The sequence below is a fragment of the Bubalus kerabau genome, chromosome 3 (assembly GCF_029407905.1).
Source record: "Bubalus kerabau isolate K-KA32 ecotype Philippines breed swamp buffalo chromosome 3, PCC_UOA_SB_1v2, whole genome shotgun sequence".
NCBI lineage: Eukaryota > Metazoa > Chordata > Mammalia > Artiodactyla > Bovidae > Bubalus > Bubalus kerabau.
Window position 1 is genome coordinate 183,936,447 of NC_073626.1, and position 18,922 is coordinate 183,955,368.

The window sequence follows — 18,922 nt, forward strand, 5'->3', positions numbered from 1 at the left end:
ATCAGAGAGGTGAAGTGGCCTATACAAGCACTCAGAGGGAGGGCTGGGATTTGAACCACCATCTGTCTCATTCTTCATCTGTGTTATTTTCAGGAGACTAGCTATAGCCTTAAAACACACACACCCCCACACACTCACACACTATGCTCTTTTTGTTTAAGGGCCTGTGTAAGGACGGGAGGGGAAAAAAAGGGGAGGGCAGCAGGGGAGTAGTGCACAGATTGTCCAGGCTGGAACCTTGGCTCTGGCACTCCTTTAGTGAGTGACTGTAGGCAAGCCTGTGCTCCTCTCTGGACCTCAGTTTCCCCATCTGTATAATGGGTCATGTGAGAATTAAGTGGCATCACATAGGTGAGTCCTGTTGATCTGCAGTCTCCAAGGCAGTCCGCAGGGTCAAAAGAGTTGGACACGACTGAGCGGCTGAACTGAACTGAAGGCCCTCATTCTGGGAGAGCTCTGTGTCTGCCTCCTTCACCACTGTGACTTTAGCACTGAGAAATGATTCTGGTACACAGTAGATGTATTTGATTTTACACAAGGGTGAGGTTTCTAAAGCCCATGTCTGATCATGTCTTAACTGAACCGAATGCCCTTCAGAACTCCCACTGCCAGCGAGGTCAAGTCCTAGCTCCTCAACAACCCATTCAAGGCCCCTGTCAGGCAGGCCAGCTTAATTACCTCCAGCCGTGACCAGCTTTCCTGAGTTTCCTTCTGCGTGCAGAAGGCGCTATGTTTCCTTGGGCCTTGGTAACTTGAATGTTCCCAATTTTTCTGCTTGGAATGTCCTTCCAGCTTTGGAGCCTGGCTAACTTCTCTTCCAAAACTTAACTCAAGGGAGCTTAAGTTTCTGGCAGCTGTCCCTGAATTCTCCCGGTCTGAGAAACAAGATCATGGTGATTCAACAAACATCTACTTGTCTCTACCTCTTGTGTGTCAGGGCCTGTGCTGAACACTGGGGATGAAAAAACAGATCCAGTCCTTCCCTCAAGGAGCTTTCCAGACTAGTGCCCAAGATGTAAACTCTCTACAGAGAGAGGCAGAGTGAAGCAGCTGATATGGGCTGCGAACCTGGAAGCCCAGGGGAAGAAAGGATCAACCGTGACCAGGAAATCAGCAAAGGTGTCTCAGAGGAGGTAGCATTTGGGCTGGGAGGAGAGGGGAAGGGCATGCCACATAAAGGGCATGGCAGAATCAAAGGCTCAGAGGTGTGAAAGTGGAGTCTGGGCCACAGTAAAACCCGAGGGTCTCGGTGGTGGGCTCTGGGCTAAAGGCTTAGCATTCGTTATCTCATTTCATCGTGACTGTTTATAAAGTAGGTACTTTACTGAACCTCCCTTTACAGATGGGAAAGCTAAAGTTAGGAGAGATTGGTCAAGGTTTTCATGGCCAGGCAGCGGTGGAGCTCCGTCTGCCTCACGCCAAAGCCCATGTTCTTCACCGTTGCATTGGGCTGGCATGTCTGTGCCATGGGGTGGGAGCAAGATGCTTTGTGGATGAATCTGTCACCTCAGGATGGGGCCAGACCGTAGGGCCTCAAGTATGGCGCTAAGGAGTTTGGATCTTGTCATGAAGATCCAAAACGAGGCAATAGAGGGTTCCTGAGGACGGTAGTGATATGGTCTATTTTAAGAACATGGACATGAGAACACGGTCTGTCCTCAAGATGGACAGATATCTTGCAGTGATTCCCTGGGATCTTTGCTCCAGATTGGCCAGCAGCCCTCAGCCCAGGCAACCAAACAGCCTGGCACATGACCCAAGCTGCAGATGCTACTCCGAACCCTTCCCAGCAGCTCTAGCTGCTCCCTGCTGGGGCTAATGGGGCTCAGGTGACTCGAACACAGGCCTATCTACCCTGCCACGGCCTGGTCAGATGCTAGCCACAGTCTGGAGGCCAGACCTGGGCTACCCATTGCAGGGAGTCAGAGTATTCTTTCTCTGGTCCATGATAGGATTCCAAGAGGAGGCAACAGTCAGGATCAGGAGATAAAGTTCAAGGCCGTGGATAAGCCAGGTGATCTGGAAAAGTTCACTGTACCTCTCTGAGCCTTAGTCTCTTCATCTATAAAATGGGGATCATAATATTCTCACTCAATGTACCTCCCAGGGCTGCTGAGAGGCTCTAAGGAGGCACTGGGTGCAAAAGGTCTTTATCACGTGCAAAGGCTGGGCCCTACGGAAGCAACAGCGAAAATCACTGACACTCATGGAGGACACAGTGTGGGCTTCACTGACATCATCCTGCTGACACTTCAGAGCAAGTAATGGAGAAGCCAAAGCTTGGAGAGATCGAGGACTCCCCGGAGGCCACATGGCCACGAAGAGGCAAGGCCAGATGGGAGTGTTCGGTCTGACCCCAGAAGGCACCAGGTCACGCTGATTTGCAAATGGGAGGGAAAAAAATCAGAGCGTTCAGGTACCATGCTCTTGGTGCCAAGCCTTGAGCCGTCACTCCACACCTCCTGCAAGGCTGGCACATTACCCTCATTGTACAGATGAGGAACCTGGGTTCCGAAAGGCTCAGAGACCTGCCCGGAGCCACACAGTCCCACAGCAGCAACGCTGGATTTGAACTACAGCCCCGGGTTTCCTGTGGCCTCTTTCTCTGAAAACCAGGCGAGAAGCATCACTTGAGGGCATCTTGGGGTCGCTGGTCCAAAGCAACCAAGTAGAAGGCGGCAATGCCAGCAGGGCAGCCCTGGGCCAGCTGAGGGCAGGCCGTGGATCTCACAGGCTGAAATGTGCCAAGAGGCAGTGTGATGTTTTTCCAGCTCGGCCCTCCCACACCCGCTCCGCCCTCAGGCTCACGGAAAGAGGACCCAGCTAATGTAAAATCCTTCTGCCCGCCGACTCTCCCAGCACACACCCCTCCTTGTCCTCTTGCCATCAGAGGCCCTCCTCTGCCTCGGTTGCCTGCCTGGAGCCTGTTCTTGTTTTCTCAGGCCCCGGGCAGAGGAGTCCCCGCGACGCCGGGCTCCTCCGCTCTGTCCTCCTGCCTGCCTGCCGCTGGCCTGGGCATCCGCCAGCGCCGGCCGCCCGGCTGAAATCCAATCCTCCGGGCCAGCCGGGGTGCTCACTAACAGCGGGCCGTATTGTGCGGCCGGGGCTTCGGGAGAGTTTGGATTCGCTGCTTGGGGACCCACTTAACCTCCGCAAAGGACAGGATGATGGATGGGGGTCTGGGAAGGGGTTGCTGGGGGTGGGGTGGGCGGTAAATGAACACCAGGGCTGCTGGGGAAGGGGAAGAAGGGAGGCAGGGATGGGAATAGCCCTGCACGCATAAGAGCCCTGTCAGTCTTCAGGACAACCCTGAGGGACGCCCGGTATTCTTGCTGGCCCCATTTTATAACAAAAGAAAAATGAAGATCTGAGAGGTGAGGCGACTTGGCCCAAGTCACGCAGCAACTCAGAAATTGAACTCGAGTCTATTGCCCTTGACGTTCCTGACACACCAGGCTGCCTCTCACAGCCAGCATTTGTCCACTGTTTTAAATTTTTAAAGCCCTTTTACTTAAATAAATCCATAGGCAATTCCCCCCTATTAAGTAGTTAATGAAAACATAGGGATGGCACTGCTCTATTTAAAATGGATAACCAACAAGGTCCTTCTGTATAGCACAGGGAACTCTGCTCAATGTTGGGTGGCAGCCTGGATGGGACAGGCGTCTGGGGGAGAATGGATACATGTAAATGTGTGGCTGAGGCCCTGTGCGGTCCACCTGAAAGTATCACAACATAATTGGCTATACGCCAATATAAAGTACAAAGTTAAAAAATATATATATAGTGACGGCGACTGGCATTACTGAGTGCCTACTATGTGCCAGGTCTGTGCTGAGCACTTTTTGGCTTTATCCGGTGAGACCCTGATAGTGACTGCTTAGTCGGGAACATTAGCCACAACCTTTTTTTTTTTTTTTCCTTTTGGCCACAATGAGGCATGCAGGATCTTAGTTCCTTGACCGGGGATCAAACCTGTGTCCCCTGAAGTGGAAGCACGGACTCTTAACCACTGGTCCACCAGGGAAGTTCCCATGATAACCATTTTAAAGACTTAGAGGAAGCACACTCAGGAAGGCAGTTACTTCTGGGACCTGTCTCGGGCTGGCTAAGGGAAGCAGGAGCTCAGCCACCCCCGCTGTTTACAGTCAGCACCCCTTCTGAGTGGTTGTTTAACATTTTTTCAGCTCCCTTCAGCCCCCTGGACAGAGCTCCCACCCTGCAGTTCGGCACTCAAGGCGTTCCTTCTCCCTGCAACGATCCTCATCCTCTTAGCCTGCCTAGGACACTCATATGCATCCTCCAAGCTCCATTTCAAGGGATCTGCCTGGTGGGTCAGTGGTTAAGAATCCACTTAGCAATGCAAGGGGCACAGTTTCTATCCCTGGTCGGAGAACTAGGATCTCACATGTTGCTGAGCAACTGAGCCCATGTGCTGCGACTACTGGAGCCCGAGCACCTCAACCAGAGGGTCTGTGCACGACAACAAAAGACCCCACGTGACACAGTGAAGGTCCGCACGCTGCGGCTAAGACCCAACGCAGCCAAAAAAAAAGATCCGTATCAAAAGTCACCCCCTCCTGGAAGCCTTTTCTCATGATCTTGGCACTGGGGCTTCTACGGTCCTGTGCGTACCTCTCATTGTCACCCTGGTAACCCTGCCCTGAGACTTTTACTCATCAGCCCAACTGGGTTGTGAGTACCTTGTGGGCAGGACCAAGCCTGGATCACCATCATAGCCCTCAGCTTCTGTTAAAGCCATCGAACCCGCACCTTGCCCCCACCTCCAGCCTATCCAGACATCAAATGCCCTTTCCCACTTATACCACCTGGGTGCCTGGACTTTGCCTCCAAGAAAGGCGGTTACTGTTATCAAAATGGCTCCATATACTATATAATTCAAGCTTCCCTGAATTATACAGTATTATGAAGTTCCCAGGTGGCACCCTGGAGAAGGAAATGGCAACCCACTCCAGTACTCTTGCCTGGAAAATTCCACGAACGGAGGAGCCTGGTAGGCTGCAGTCCGTGGAATAGCAAAGAGTTGGACATGACTGAGCGACTTCACTTTCACCAGTGGTAAAAAACTGGCCTGCCAATGCAGAAGACATAAGAAAGGGTTCGATCCCTGGATTGGGAAGATTCTCTGGAGAAGGAAAGGGCAACCCACTCCAGTATTTTTGCCTGGAGAATCTCAAGGACAGAGGAGCCTGGCAGGCTACAGTCCATAGCATCACAGAGAGTTGGACGTGACTGAAGCGACTTAGCACACACTCTATAATTCAAAGCACTTACTTAGTCCCACGTCTGTGCTGTCGCTCCTTTGAAGTTCACAACACCCTATGAGGTAGAATTATTATTGTCCCCATTTACCCATCCACCCATCATCCATTCAGCTATCCATTCATCCATCCACCCTCTCACTTATCCCATCCATCCGTCTACCATTCCACTCCCCCTATAACCCACCACCTATTCATCCACTCACCCAGGTATCAAGCTTCCCACCTAAGTATCCAGTCATCAGGCATACATTGTCCCCATTAAACCAACTTTCTTTCCTTCTTTCACTTCTTCCTCCTTTTCTTCCTATAGATGGGAGAAAGGAGCTTCAGAGAGGTTAAACCACCTGCCCAACATCACACAGCTAACAGGCAGCAGATCCAGGGGTTGAACCGGGGACACGGTGATAACCACTCTGCTCTGCGGCCTCTCACTTTCTCTCTTCATTTCAAACTGTTCCGTTGCACGCAGGTTTAGTATTGCAAGTCACCTCAAATCCTTCTGGATGTGTACACAGTGTAAATTACAGATCAATAAGGCACAGGCCAGCGTCAGTCCAAGCTAGGGTCTGTCAGGTTGGAGTCAATTAGGAAGCCTGCTGCAAGACCTGCTGGGGCTGGATCTATTTGCCTAATTGGCACCGGTTTCTTCCACTGAAGGACAATTAACTCAAATCCCAGGATCCAGAACACCCCTCTGCTTCTGGGCAAGATGTCAGACATTTAGTCACATGGAATTCTCCTGCTCATTCATTCACCCATTGACCCCACACACCCACTCATCCATCTCTTTCCAACCACCCAGTCTTCAAAATTATCCATAAACTATCCTGTCATCTACCCACCCACTCACCTCCCTGCTTACCTATTTGCATGCTGATCTATTCACTTATTCATCCCTCTAACCCTAACCCTCACCCTTTGGTTGCATCCTGAGTTCTGCCCTGCTGCCTCTGAGTCTGGTTCCCCTCTGCCTCCAGGCAGCCTGTTTCACTGGGGTCCCCTTTGGTCTGTAGACCCGGCTTCCCCCATCCTAACAGGCATGGATATGGCTGAGGCCTCTCCCACCCCCAAAGAGGAGCCAATGAATGAGGACTTGAGCCCAGATGCAGCCTCACTGTCAACTGCGACCCCCTGTTGCACAGTCTGGAAGGAGGTGGTGGTGGTTTTGCTGTCAGTCATGTCCAACTCTTGCGACCCCATGGACCATAGCCTGCTAGGCTCCTCTGTCCATGGGATTCCCCAGGCAAGAATACTGGAGTGGGCTGCCATTTCCTTCTCCAGGGGATCTTCCTGACCCAGGGATTGAACCCTGGTCTCCTGCATTCCAGGCAGATTTTTTACTGACTGAGCCACCAGGGAAGCTCAGTCTGGAAGGAGAGCCAGAGCGTAAAGAGAAAACCGCAGAGCAGAGGAGAGACCCCAACCCTGCCTGGGGAGTCGGTGGAGACTTCTCAGATGTGGGACATCTGGCCTGAACCCCAAGGTTCCGAGTGGGAGGCAAGCCAGTCTGGAAGGAAAGAAAGGGAGAACTGAGAGCAGGATAAGGGGGTGTTCCAGGCAGGAGGAGCAATCTGGGCAAAGGCCAGGAGGAGAGGACGAGCACAGCTCCTGCAGGGAGCTGCTCGAGGAAAGAGGAAGTCTTGGGAGAAAGAGAACAACAGACGCCACCAAGAGTCTTGAATGTTAGGCCGGTCGGCCCAGGCCAGCCCGAGGCCGTAGGCGCGTGGCCTGGTTCAGTTGTCACTGCATTCTCTGGTGTGACTGATCCGTTTTATAGGCATGGACATTGCAGCCGAGGGATCAGAGAGGTGCAGAGGGCGGCCCAGGTCACTCAGTTAAGCTGGTCAAGGGCACAGCAAAGATTCCACTCTAGGAGTGATGGCTCCAAAGCCCCCGCTCATTCTGAAAGCAGCTTCTGTCTCAAGAGGAGCTGTTTTTACAGAAAGTCTGTGTCCCCCTCAGTGCCAATACCCGCCTCCAGCTCTGCCTCTGTGGCCCTCGTGGTTCTGCCATGCAGTGACAGAACCCCTGGGGCACCATCTCCGCTCAGCGAGATTCCGCCTGCTCCCTCCGACACCCTGGGCCCACTTGCCAACCACATCTGGCATCTCGGGCAGTTAAGCAGACGCAGCTCTGCTGGGGCATTTTCTCCTGTGCCCGTACTCCCCATCACCATCTCCAGGACTGGAGCTTCCACGTGTTCATCACCCTCATCATACCATTCATTCCCCACCATCCCCAACACCCTGAGGGGTGACCTCTGACAGGGAGCCAGGCGGGTCCAAGAGCTTTCCAGTACTGGGGCTCGTGACATGATGGCATGGAAGGTTCTTGACAGTGGACAGGCCTGATAAGGGATAGGACTTGAAACGAGGGGCCCTTCGGATGGAGAAGACATGGAGGAAGAGGCTGTCTGAGTCAGGAAAGAGGTTATCCAGGAGGTGAGGGAACAGACCCCTGCCACCTGCATCTCCATCACCATGGAGACCATTTACTGAGCATCTACGCTACGCCAGGCACCGAGCCATGCAAGGGACATCCAGGAGCACATCTGAGCCTCCCCAAATCCTCCAAGGGGCATACAGTGTCTCCATTTTACAGATTAGTAAACTGAGGTTCAATGAGGACAAGTCTGGAGAAGGAAACAGCAACCCACTCCAGTATTCTGGCCTGGAGGATCCCACGGACAGAGGAGCCTGGCAGGCCACAGTCCACGGGGTCCCAAAAAGCTGGACATGGCTAAGTGCATGTGCGTGCGCACATACACGCGCACACACACACACATATACACACACACACACACGAGGACAAGTTAGTGGGCCCAACTGGCCCTGAAAGTTGGTGGGGAAGGCAGGGTTTGTTTTCTGGGCTGCATGACCCCATCTCTTTCCACAATCCTGAGAAGGCTTTTGGGAGTCCACAGTCTCAGGTGAGAACTGAAGCAGGCGGTGGGGTCGGGAAGGAGTTGGGGTTGGGGTGGGGGGCTTCCATGGCAGCATGGACGCAGGGAGCAGGCATGATCTGATCCGGAGGTGGGAGGTTGCCCCCAGGGAGGGGCAGGGGGCAGGGGACAAGGCTACAGACTTGAGCCCTTCCCACCACAGGCTGGTGGTCCTTTGTAGCCTGAAGATCTTCAGAAGGAGGGCACTTCCAGCTCCAGGAGGTGGGCTGTGACGGTCACATGGACTGCCAACGGGCTTTTCTGGGTTTCCGGTGCCGGGGAGGGCAGAGGGGACAGCAGAGGAGACTTCTTGTCTGTGCGAGAGATCATTCCATGAAAGCACGGAAGGCTTCCAGCAGGGAGTCAGCCACAGTCCCGGGAGGGCAGATAACCTGTGGTTTTACAGGCCTCCGGGTGCCGGCGGGCTAGACAGAGAAGCTTCTTCCATCTCCTGCCCTGGGGAGATGATCCAGACTGGCCTGACCTGGAAGGCCTTCTGTGGGCTGCCCTGGCCTCTGATGCTGACGGCACCTCCCTCCACCCCAGGCCAGTCTGCTAACTATGAGTCCACACCCTCTTCACTCCACTGTCAAGCTTTTGCTCTTGGTTATACCCCCGCCAGGAACACTTTCTCTGAAAAGATGGGGCCATGGCAGGCAGGCAGAGCAGCAGAAGCGAAACCCAGGGCAGGAAAGAAGAGTTCCGACAACATTCGACACCTCTTCGTGGCTCCTGCCCAAGCCTCTTCCTCTACCCGGGATGCTCACCTTCCTCACCTGGAAAAGTCTTCTTTACCCTTAAACACTTGGCTCAGGGATCTCTCCTTCCAGGAAGCCTTCCCTGACCCACACCTCTCCACTTTCCCAGCTTGGGTTAGACGCCCCTTCTCTGAGCAACAATTCTGCAGAGTGTGTCTGATGCCCTTTCCTAGCCTGGTGTTTGGATAGAGGCAGGAGTCCTGTCCTGCTGGCTGCTGAGTGGAAGTGGTGGCCCCTGGTGTCCACTGACCAGGAGGTCACAGCTCCCCCCGGCATAAGCAGAGGCCATGTCAGATGACAAGCAGGTGGTCTGCGCTGAGGCCACAAGCACAATAGGCCGGCCCTGCCTCAGAGCTGAGCCAAGGAGCAGTCTCCTCAAGCGGCTGGGCTGTGCCACTCAGCTGGGGAACCTGGGAGCTGGAGAAGACCACAGGACCACTGGCTGTGGGCAGGCCATCTCCTTGCCCTGACTGATCAGCCCTCAGTTACCCACACCCACACTAGGGCTCCTCCTCCTGAGGAATTCCACGGTGTGTAGCTGCAGCCTGGGTTGGCCCTACAGAGCTGTGGATGCTGGGAGCAGGCTCGGGAATTCCTGCTCTAATTAGGATATTGGACCTGGAACCTCAAGCATCTTGCCACACTGGGATAGGATGCTTCTCTGATGGGGTTAAGGTGTGTGGTAGGTGGTCCTGTGCCCTCATGATGATGGGTGTTCCCCTTCCCCGCCGGCCCTGTTTCTCTCCTCCCCAGACCCACTCCAGGTCTGCAGCCTCGATGACCTCATCCGGAGAATGGGAGCACTAAGCAAGGCTTACACGCAGGTAGGGATGCACGGCTCGCACAGGCCTGGCACAGTCAGCTTAGCCCGGGAGAGGTTAGTATCACCCTTCACTACCCAGAAGCCAACGGGACTGAGGACAGCTCCCAGAGAAGCCTCTGGTGGGGTGGGGGGATAGGATTGGGCAGCTGCATTTAAACTGGGAAAATTAATAACCCGAATCCTGACCGCCAGCTGGGCACCTCCGACTGCCTGTGCCAGGCCCTGTGATAGGTCATTTTCATGGGCGGTGCTATTTGGCCCCATTTCACAGGTGAGCAAACTGAGGCTCTGAGAAGGGCAGTGACTTGCCTGGAGTCACCAGGGAGTTAGTGGCAGCACCGGGATTTCTCAGCGTCATCGTCGAGGGCTTCCTGCTGCCTTCCGTGGAAGCTCAGGAAGGCCCCCGCGCTGGGCTTGGCAGGGAGCGCTCACTTGGCCTTATTTAAAGTTGCAATTATCTGTCCCATTTCCCACTGGTTACAACTGAGCTCTCCGGGGATGAGGGAAGACCCTGACGGAAGAAGCCGGGAATGGGGAGTTTCCAGGGGATCCTCCCTGAGCCTGAAACTGAATGAGCACGGAGGACACGTGTCTCTTCCTTCCTGAGCCTCTCTCCCCTCTGCCCCTGCCCGGGGAGCTGCCCAGGCCAGCCTTGGGGTGGGGGGATGCTGAGAGGGGCTGTGCCACGGTGGGCGGGGGCTGCAAAAGGATCACACCATGGGCCGAGGCACAAAGATGGAGCCCAATGTAAAGATGGGAAGCCTGAGGCATCCTGGGGATTGGTCCAATATCCCACGGCAAGGCGGCAGTGTGTGGGGTCTTAGACACAGACCTAGAGAAGGGCCCCCAAAAGCTCATTGAGAGGGAGAATGATGGAACTGGTGAAGGGACCCAGTAGAGAGTAATCGTGCTCACAGGTGTGGATCTGGGGTTTTCAGTGGGCTGGTGCCTCCTGAAGGCCTTGCAGGGGACAGAGGGCAACAGGCGAAAAGTCCCAGAAAAGGAGATCTGGGCTCTGGCGGTGCACCAGCCGCTCTGCAGTGTGGGCAGAACTGGGGTCCAGATTGTCTGGCTCCCAGTACCCCACCTCCCACTCAGAGTCAGAATTACTCAGGCATAGCACGCCTACTCTGCTGTCCCACACACAGTCCTCAACGCCCCTGCCCGCCTCCTCCGCTCTGATTTTAGCACATTCACTCATGGAGCGCCTGCAGCCACGATCCCTGCTGGGAAACCACAGATTGGCCAGGGTGACACCGAGCAAGCAGTTCCAGCAGCCACCGCTGGAGCGGGGTGCAGACGCTGGCGGTGGGATGAACTGGGCAGGACAGTGGGAGCCTGGTGGGTGGGGGGTGCTGGTGGTGGAACCCAGGTGGGGTTGGGTCCAAATGCCAGGGAAGCAGCGTAGGTGTATCCTGGGGAGCAGAGAGCATGGGCTCAGCAGTTACATCTTGATTTGAACCCCACTTCCTGACCCCAGGGACTCGGGGGTGGGGGGACACTTCCCAGGTCCATGAGCTGCAGAATGGGAAATCACATTAGCACCTGCCTTGCAGGTGGTGGTGATGGTTAACGAGGGCATGCCCAGAAAGCACTCTGCTCAGGCCCTGGGCTCGGCAAAACAGAGCACTCAGTACAATACTGACTGTCCTTATAACTCAAATTCCTATACAAATTGGGCACAAAGCAGTCACTAAATAGGGTTCCCTGATGACTCAGATGGTAAAGAATCTGCCTTCAGTGCAGGAGACCTGGGTTCGATCCCTGGGTCAGGAAGATTCCCTGGAGAAGGGAATGACAACCCACTCCAGTATTCTTGCCTGGAGAATTCCACGGCCAGAGGAACCTGGCAGAGTACAGTCCACAGGGTCACAAAGAGTTGGACACGGCTGAGTGACTAACACATTCAGTCAGTTAATAAATGGAGGTTATGATGCTATTATTATCAACATTAGCCAGGCCCCTCTGGTCAAGGTTGAGGTAGATGCCAGTTTTTCCATCCATGGTAGACAGACCAATGACCCCAGAAATTGTCAACATCCTAATCCCTAGAACCTGTGAATGTTACACAGCAAAAGGGACTCTGCTGCTGCTGCTGCTGCTAAGTCACTTCAGTCGTGTCCGACTCTGTGCGACCCCAGAGACAGCAGCCCACCAGGCTTCCCCATCCCTGGGATTCTCCAGGCAAGAACACTGGAGTGGGTTGCCATTTCCTTCTCCAATGCATGAAAGTGAAGAGTGAAAGTGAAGTCGCTCAGTTGTGTCCGACTCTGGCGACCCCATGGACTGCAGCCTACCAGGCTCCTCCGCCCATGGGATTTTCCAGGCAAGAGTACTGGAGTGGGGTGCCAAGGGACTCTGCAAATGGGATTAAAGTAAGGATTTTTGAGATGGGGCAATTATCCTGGATTATCCAAGTGGGCCCAATGTATTCACGAGGATCCTTTTAAGAGAAGCAGGAGGGTCAGAGTACGAGAAGAGATGCAAGGATGGGAGCAGAGGTTGCAGTGATGCCCTCTGAAGACGGAGGGAGGGGCTCCAAGCCAAGGAATGCAGTCAGCCGGGGGAAGCTGGGAAAGGCAAGGAGACAGGTTCTCTCCTAGAGAGAGACAGGGCACCGCCCCCAACACACAGATGTCAGCCAGTGACACCCATTTCAGACATCCGACCTCCAGGACTGTAAGAAAACAATGCATTGTGCTGTTTTAAGCCATGAAGTTTGTGGTTATTCATCACAGCAGCAAACAGAAACTGATACACCATCCTTAACAGAAAAAAAGTGATCACTCCCTGCACCCTAGCAATTACTCCACCTTCAAGCATGCCTCGCGTGTGTGTGTGTGTGTGTGTGTGCACGCACGCATGTGTTCGGCTTCCCTGGTGGCTCAGATGGTAAAGAATCTGCCTGCCATGCAGGAGACCCGGGTTCAATCCCTGGGTTGGGAAGATCCCCTGAAGAAGGGAAAGGCTACCCATTCCAGTATTCGTGCCTGGAGAATCCCCATGGACAGAGGATCCTGGCAGGCTACAGTCCATATAGGGTCACAGAGTCAGACATGACTGAATGACTAACACACACACCCTCAAGAATGCAACATGCTCACTCCCTATCACTGAGAAGAAGCCCCTGTGCTGAGAGAGGGGAGTGTTGGGGGTTTGGGGGGTTCAGGGCTGCAGTCGATGAGACCCCTCTCCTCCAGCATTTCCGGTTCTGCTGACCCATGAGCTGGGAGAGGCTTGGGACTCGGGCAGGGCAGGTGCTGGTCCCATGTAACTGGGCACCCATGGGCCCAGCAACAGGCTCTGTTCTGGATAGATGAGAGACCAGGTCGGGGTGGGCTACTCTTGGGGCCACCATCTATCTAGTGCTTACCATGTGCCAGGCACTGCCCAGGATCCAGTCTTCCCAAAGCAGGCGGACTATTATCAGCCCCATTTTGCAGATGGAAAAACTGAGGCTCAGAGCAAGTTGCCCAAAGCTATGCAGCATGGTGTGGTCTGGCTTTGGCTTGCACAGGCCCAACACAGGCAGCTCCGGCCCCCTCTCAGTGCTTTGTCTGCCCCCAGGCCACTCAAATCTGACCGCCCTAGTGGGCACTGGACCTCTGCTGCAGGCCAGGCTGGGGGACCTGGTATGACCCCCTGCTCCCCCACTCTCTGGGCCTTGGGGGTGAAAATCCAGCCTCCTTGTCTGCCTCACAGAGGTCTGCACAGTAGCCGAGGTTACAGGTGCCCTGGAGAGCGCTGGACCTCTCGGAGAAGGAAGAGCGCCTCTGGGAATCACGGAACCAGTGCTCCTGGACGGAGGCCAGGCCTTCCTCGTGGTGAGCAGCTGCAGCCAGCGCACAGCAAGCCCGCTGCCATGCGCATGACCTCTCCCAGGCTTCCGACAGCTTGCCATCACACCCCATTTCCCAGAAAACAGTGAGAACAGCTGTCATCGTGGCCATTCATGGAGACCCCTCCATACTGAGTTAAGAGCTTGCTGGTCTCTCATGCATCCCCAGGAGGAAACTCCTAAATCAGACTCATCTCCAACTAGCCACTGGGGTTTAGGAACCCAGGCACAGGCTACCCTCTGAGCCTGTTGAGACCCTCACTGAGCAGAGGAGGAGACGAGCCCTTAGAGATTCCTGGGTTTTGCTCAAGGGCTGGCAAGTCAGTGCAGGGGTAGTGGGGGGCGGGGTGAACCCAGGTCTCCAGGCCCCAGTGTCCGTCCTCCTCTTAGTCACATGGCGTCCCTTGGTGAGACCTCCTCGGGAGGCAGAGGCCTCAGCCCCCACCTGATGGCTCTAAATCCATCTTCTGCAGCCTCCAGCAGGGCCCCAAGACCTCTGGACACGAGCAGGATGGGAGCCTGGACATCAGAACCGGGGGTCCCTGACGACCCTTGGAGCTATGGGTGATGCTGTCTGCGCCCTGGCCCCTTCCCAGGAGACATTCGCCTCAGATGACTTCCCGGTGGCATCGCTGCCAGGCTGGGAGGTGGGAGGAGGCAGGCTGGGCGTCTCTGCCACAGCAGGCCTCAGAGCTCCGCTCGGAATCCCAATTGAGCTATTTTTAATGTGCTTCAATTTTCATTTTCTTTTATTGGAAAACACAGATGGTGACTTGCTGCCCCTCACACACACTGAGCGAAGCGCCGACAGGGAGAGAGATGTGCAGTGAGCACGTGTATGCCTCTCCCGCGGTGGGGGAGCTGGCGCGGCAGCCGAGCTCGGGGGCAGCTCTGAGTCTCAGTTTCCCCAGCTGTAAAATGGATCCGCTGCGGTTGCACCACCCCCCGCCCCCCAACCCCACCCTGCAGAGTTTCTGCCAGCCCCACAGTCTATGAGGGTCCAGACCAGACCAGGGGACGCAGCTCCAACTGGACACTGGCAGAAAAGATGTCCCAGGTAAGGGGTACCACGGCCAGAGGGAGAAGCATAGGAGAGGGAGGGAAGATCATCTTACTTAACGCATCCGGTCACACTTTAAGGTTTTTGCGCTCCCATTTTACAGATGAGGAAACTGAGGCTTGGCAGATCTCATGCCCGGCCTGAGAGTGCTGTAGCAGAGAAGGCGCAGGGCTGGGCCACTGACTAGGTCTGTGTAAGCGCACACAGTCTCTTTCTCACTCCTTTCCAAACTGCTCCTCTCCTGACGCTGTTATTTATTTTCCTCATTATAAATGCCATTGTGCTTCTGCTCAGTCTCTTCAGTCGTGTCCTGACTCTTTGCAACCCCAGGGATGGTAGCCCGCCAGGCACCTCTGTCCATAGGCAAGAATACTGGAGTGGTTTGCCATTTCCTCCTCCAGGGGGTCTTCCCGACCCAAGGACCAAACCCGCATCTCCCACATGCAGATTCTTTACCACGGAGCCACCTGGGAAGCCCCTGTAAGAGCAATACATGCTCTTTAAAGACAATCTGGAAACTGTGGGAAAGTAGGAAGGAAAGTACCAAAGAATCGCCATCCCCCACCTCCACCATCCGCCACCCCTAACCCCTACATGATGACGACGACGCTAACGCTCTGGCTGGCATGCTCCTTCAGCTCTTTGTTTTTTCCCTCATGTAATTTGTGATGCTTTTAATACCGCTTGGTGGTGGCATGGGGTAGCAGCTGGCTGTGCATCACAATGGACTCAAGCGCCTTTTAAAAACACCCGTCCTGGCCTCCCTTCCCCCACAAGATGGGAAGAATCAGAGTCTTGGGAGGGGGCTGGCAAGTGGCAGCTGGGAATCTACATTTTCTACAGGATTTCCAGGTGACATCGAGGCAGCCAGCCCGGATCAGCCCACAGACCTGTGCGTGGCCAGACCCCAGGGACAGCTGGAGCCACCTGGGTTGACCACAGGCTGAGCTGTGTGGCCTGGGGCGAGTGAATTTACCTCTATGAGCGTCAGTTTTCTCATCTGGAAAAATGGGACGCTCTTTTGTAGGGTTGTGAAGAGAATGAGGGCTTCCCTGATATCTCAGTTGGTAAAGAATCCGCCTGCAATGCAGGAGACCCTGGTTCGATTCCTGAGGCGGAAAGATCTGCTGGAGAAGGGATAGGCTACCCACTCCAGTATTCTTGGGCTTCCCTGGTGGCTCAGCTGGTAAAGAATCCGCCTGCAATGTGGGAGACCGGGGTTCTATCCCTGGGTTGGGAAGATCCCCTGGAGAAGAGAATGGCTACCCACTGCAGTATTCTGGCCTGGAGAATTCCAGGGACTGAATGAGAAAAAGACCAAGTAGCACTTTACACTCACCTGAGACGCTGCCACCCTCCCAAGGTTGTCATCATAACTGTCCCAAAGCCACTATTATAAGGATCCTAAGGCCATTTTCCTGGGGTGCAGCTGGTACGGTGGAGAGGGCCCCCAGAAGAGAGGAAGCGGGTTATAAAGGGGGAAGTGAGCACCACAGGCCCCTTGCTCAGCTGGCCTGGTCTCCATCGGCCTCACGTGCCCCAGTTCCAGTTGCCCTCTGAGACACGGGGCATGCATGAACCACAGGCACCTGCTGGTCCCGACGGCCAGGGAGACGGGAGGCAGATTCTTGGGGGGGGCTTTGGGAAGACCGAGGAGCTGCCCCCTGAGGACAGGAAGGAGCCACCTGGGAAAAAAGACACAAGGTGTGGCAGGAGGGTCTTTGGGAAGCAAAACCGCAGTGGATGCTGATTAAGACTCTGACTCCCCGGGATAGGTTTCCACGCATAAGTCAGACCTTGTCACTCAAGAATCATGCATGGCCCCACCACCCACAGGCGAAGGTCCAACCGAGACTGACGGTCATTCCCTCCAGCGCTTACTGTGACGGGCTTCCAGAATGCATCTCCTGCTCTTCCCTTGCTCACTCCCGCCTGCCCCTCCTAGTCCACACGCCAGCCCCTCTGGTTCTTAAAAACCAGCCCCTGTGGCCAGGCCCAGAAGTGGTCTCGGTCCACAGCCTGCCCACTCCCCTCCCCACGCCCCTGCCATTGCTGTTTAGTTGCTAAGTTGTGTCTGACTCTTTGCAGCCCCATGGACTGTAGCCCGCCAGGCTCCTCTGTCCATGGGATTTCTCAGGCGAGAACACTGGAGTGGGTTGCCATTGCCTTCTCCAGGGGATCTTCCCGACCCAGGGATCGAACTTGGATCTCCTGCAGTAAGGTGAATTCTTTACTACTGGACCTGGCTGGGAAGCCCATCCTACCTGCCCCAGTTCTGCTCAGCCTCCAGGGCCTGGCTCAAAGGTCACCTCCTGGGTTCCCTCAGCGCCCCTTTCTGTGTGTCCCTAGCCTTCACCGCCCCCTCCCTGGGATATGATTATTTCTGAGTGCCCCCCCCCCCCACCAAACTGTGGGGTCTAGGAGGGCAGGGTTGGGTTAGATTATGCCCTGTCTGAATAAACCAAGCATGAAGGTCTTTAAGCCTCAGTCTTCCTAGCTGTAAAATGGGGTAGTCGTGTTATCTGTCTCACCTGCCTCAGAGGTTTGGCACATATAGCAAATTAGAGGATATGGCTGCATTTTGAGAATGACAAAGTGCACAGGCCTTGGGCTGCTGGAGAGAGAGAGTTGCATGGGTGGGATTTGGGGCAGGCCTTGGAGGCTCCCTGCCCACACATAGCTGCAGACCTGCTGTCTGCTGGGCCCAGAATGACCTTTGTAGGCTGTGTGCTGCAGGAACCATCAGGCTAGCATGGCCATGGGGAGGGGACCCCTCCAGCACCAGCACCAGTTGCCGTCACCAAGGAAGGTGAGCCGATCGCCGCTTGTGAGAACAACACCCCTCACACCTCCCCTCAAGACTGCCACAGCCCACAGCGCAGGGCTGGGGGCACTGCTTTGAAGCCTCTGCCCAAAGACCCAGAGACACACAGAAGGGCAACCCAGACAGAGCCGTGGAGGGTGTGGCCGGTGTGGCCACTGGCCACAGGGGCCAAGGTTCATTGAAGATGAGAACCCAGTGCTTCACAGTCTGCATGTCACTTTCTCCTTCATACAACAATCCTGCAACCGGGACCTTCCTCCATTCATCAGGCTTTCACTGAGCGTGTGCTATATGAGGCCTCACGCCAGAGGAAGGAAATCCAGCCCCGGAGCAATGCAGCTAATGAGGGGCCTGTGAGGACAGGAAGAAGAAGGGGCAGTCAGACCACCGCTAAGTGCAGTAAAAGGTAACAGGTGTGGGGGGTGGGGAGGGGGTGCGGCGAGGGGGCACACAGAGGCACACAGCAAGCAGACCAGCATCGGTGTCATCTCTAGGCGATGTAACTGGGGCTCAGTGAGGCCGAGGGTTTTGCTCAAGGCCCGAGGTGATTAGTGGCTGTGCTGAGTCCCTCGGGAGGCCTCGCGGCAGGTGAGGAAGTGAGCCAGGAAAAGAACTGGAGGTAACAATGTCCCACAGAGAAGAAGGAGCAAGTGCAAAGGCCCTGCGGAGCAAGCATTCATTCATTATCTGAGTCCATCTTCTGTTCTGCTCATTACCCGACCAGCGGATGGGTACCATGGTGCCTGCTTTGTGGATGTCCCAAGCCCCACTCGGGAGGCAGTGCCCATGCAAACGACTGCCAGCTGCCCCTGGAAACCCAGACCTTGGGGGGGAGGGGTCCTGGATCCAAGGGCTTCCTGGTGCCCGTATGAGGGGCTGCAGTCTCCCTGCCCTTGTCCAGGTGCCTGGGAAGCCCCCTCCTAGAGGAATCACCTCCCCTGCATGTTGCTTCACACAATCTTCCCTGAACCCTCTGCCTTTTCAGGCCAGGGTCCTAGATATCTGGCAGGGTACTTTTAAAATCTCTGGGGCCATCCCCCAGCTTTTGGGACCTCTACACCTAAAAAATAATAGCTTACACCTAATTGCTGGGAGAAATATCAATAACCTCAGATATGCAGATGACACCACCCTTATGGCAGAAAGTGAAGAGGAACTAAAGAACCTCTTGATGAAAGTGAAAGGGGAGAGTGAAAAAGTTGGCTTAAAGCTCAACATTCAGAAAACGAAGATCATGGCATCTGGTCCCATCACTTCATGGCAAATAGATGGGGAAACAGTGGAGACAGTGTCAGACTTTATTTTTTGGGGCTCCAAAATCACTGCAGATGGTGATTGCAGCCATGAAATTAAAAGACACTTACTCCTTGGAAGGAAAGTTATGACCAACCTA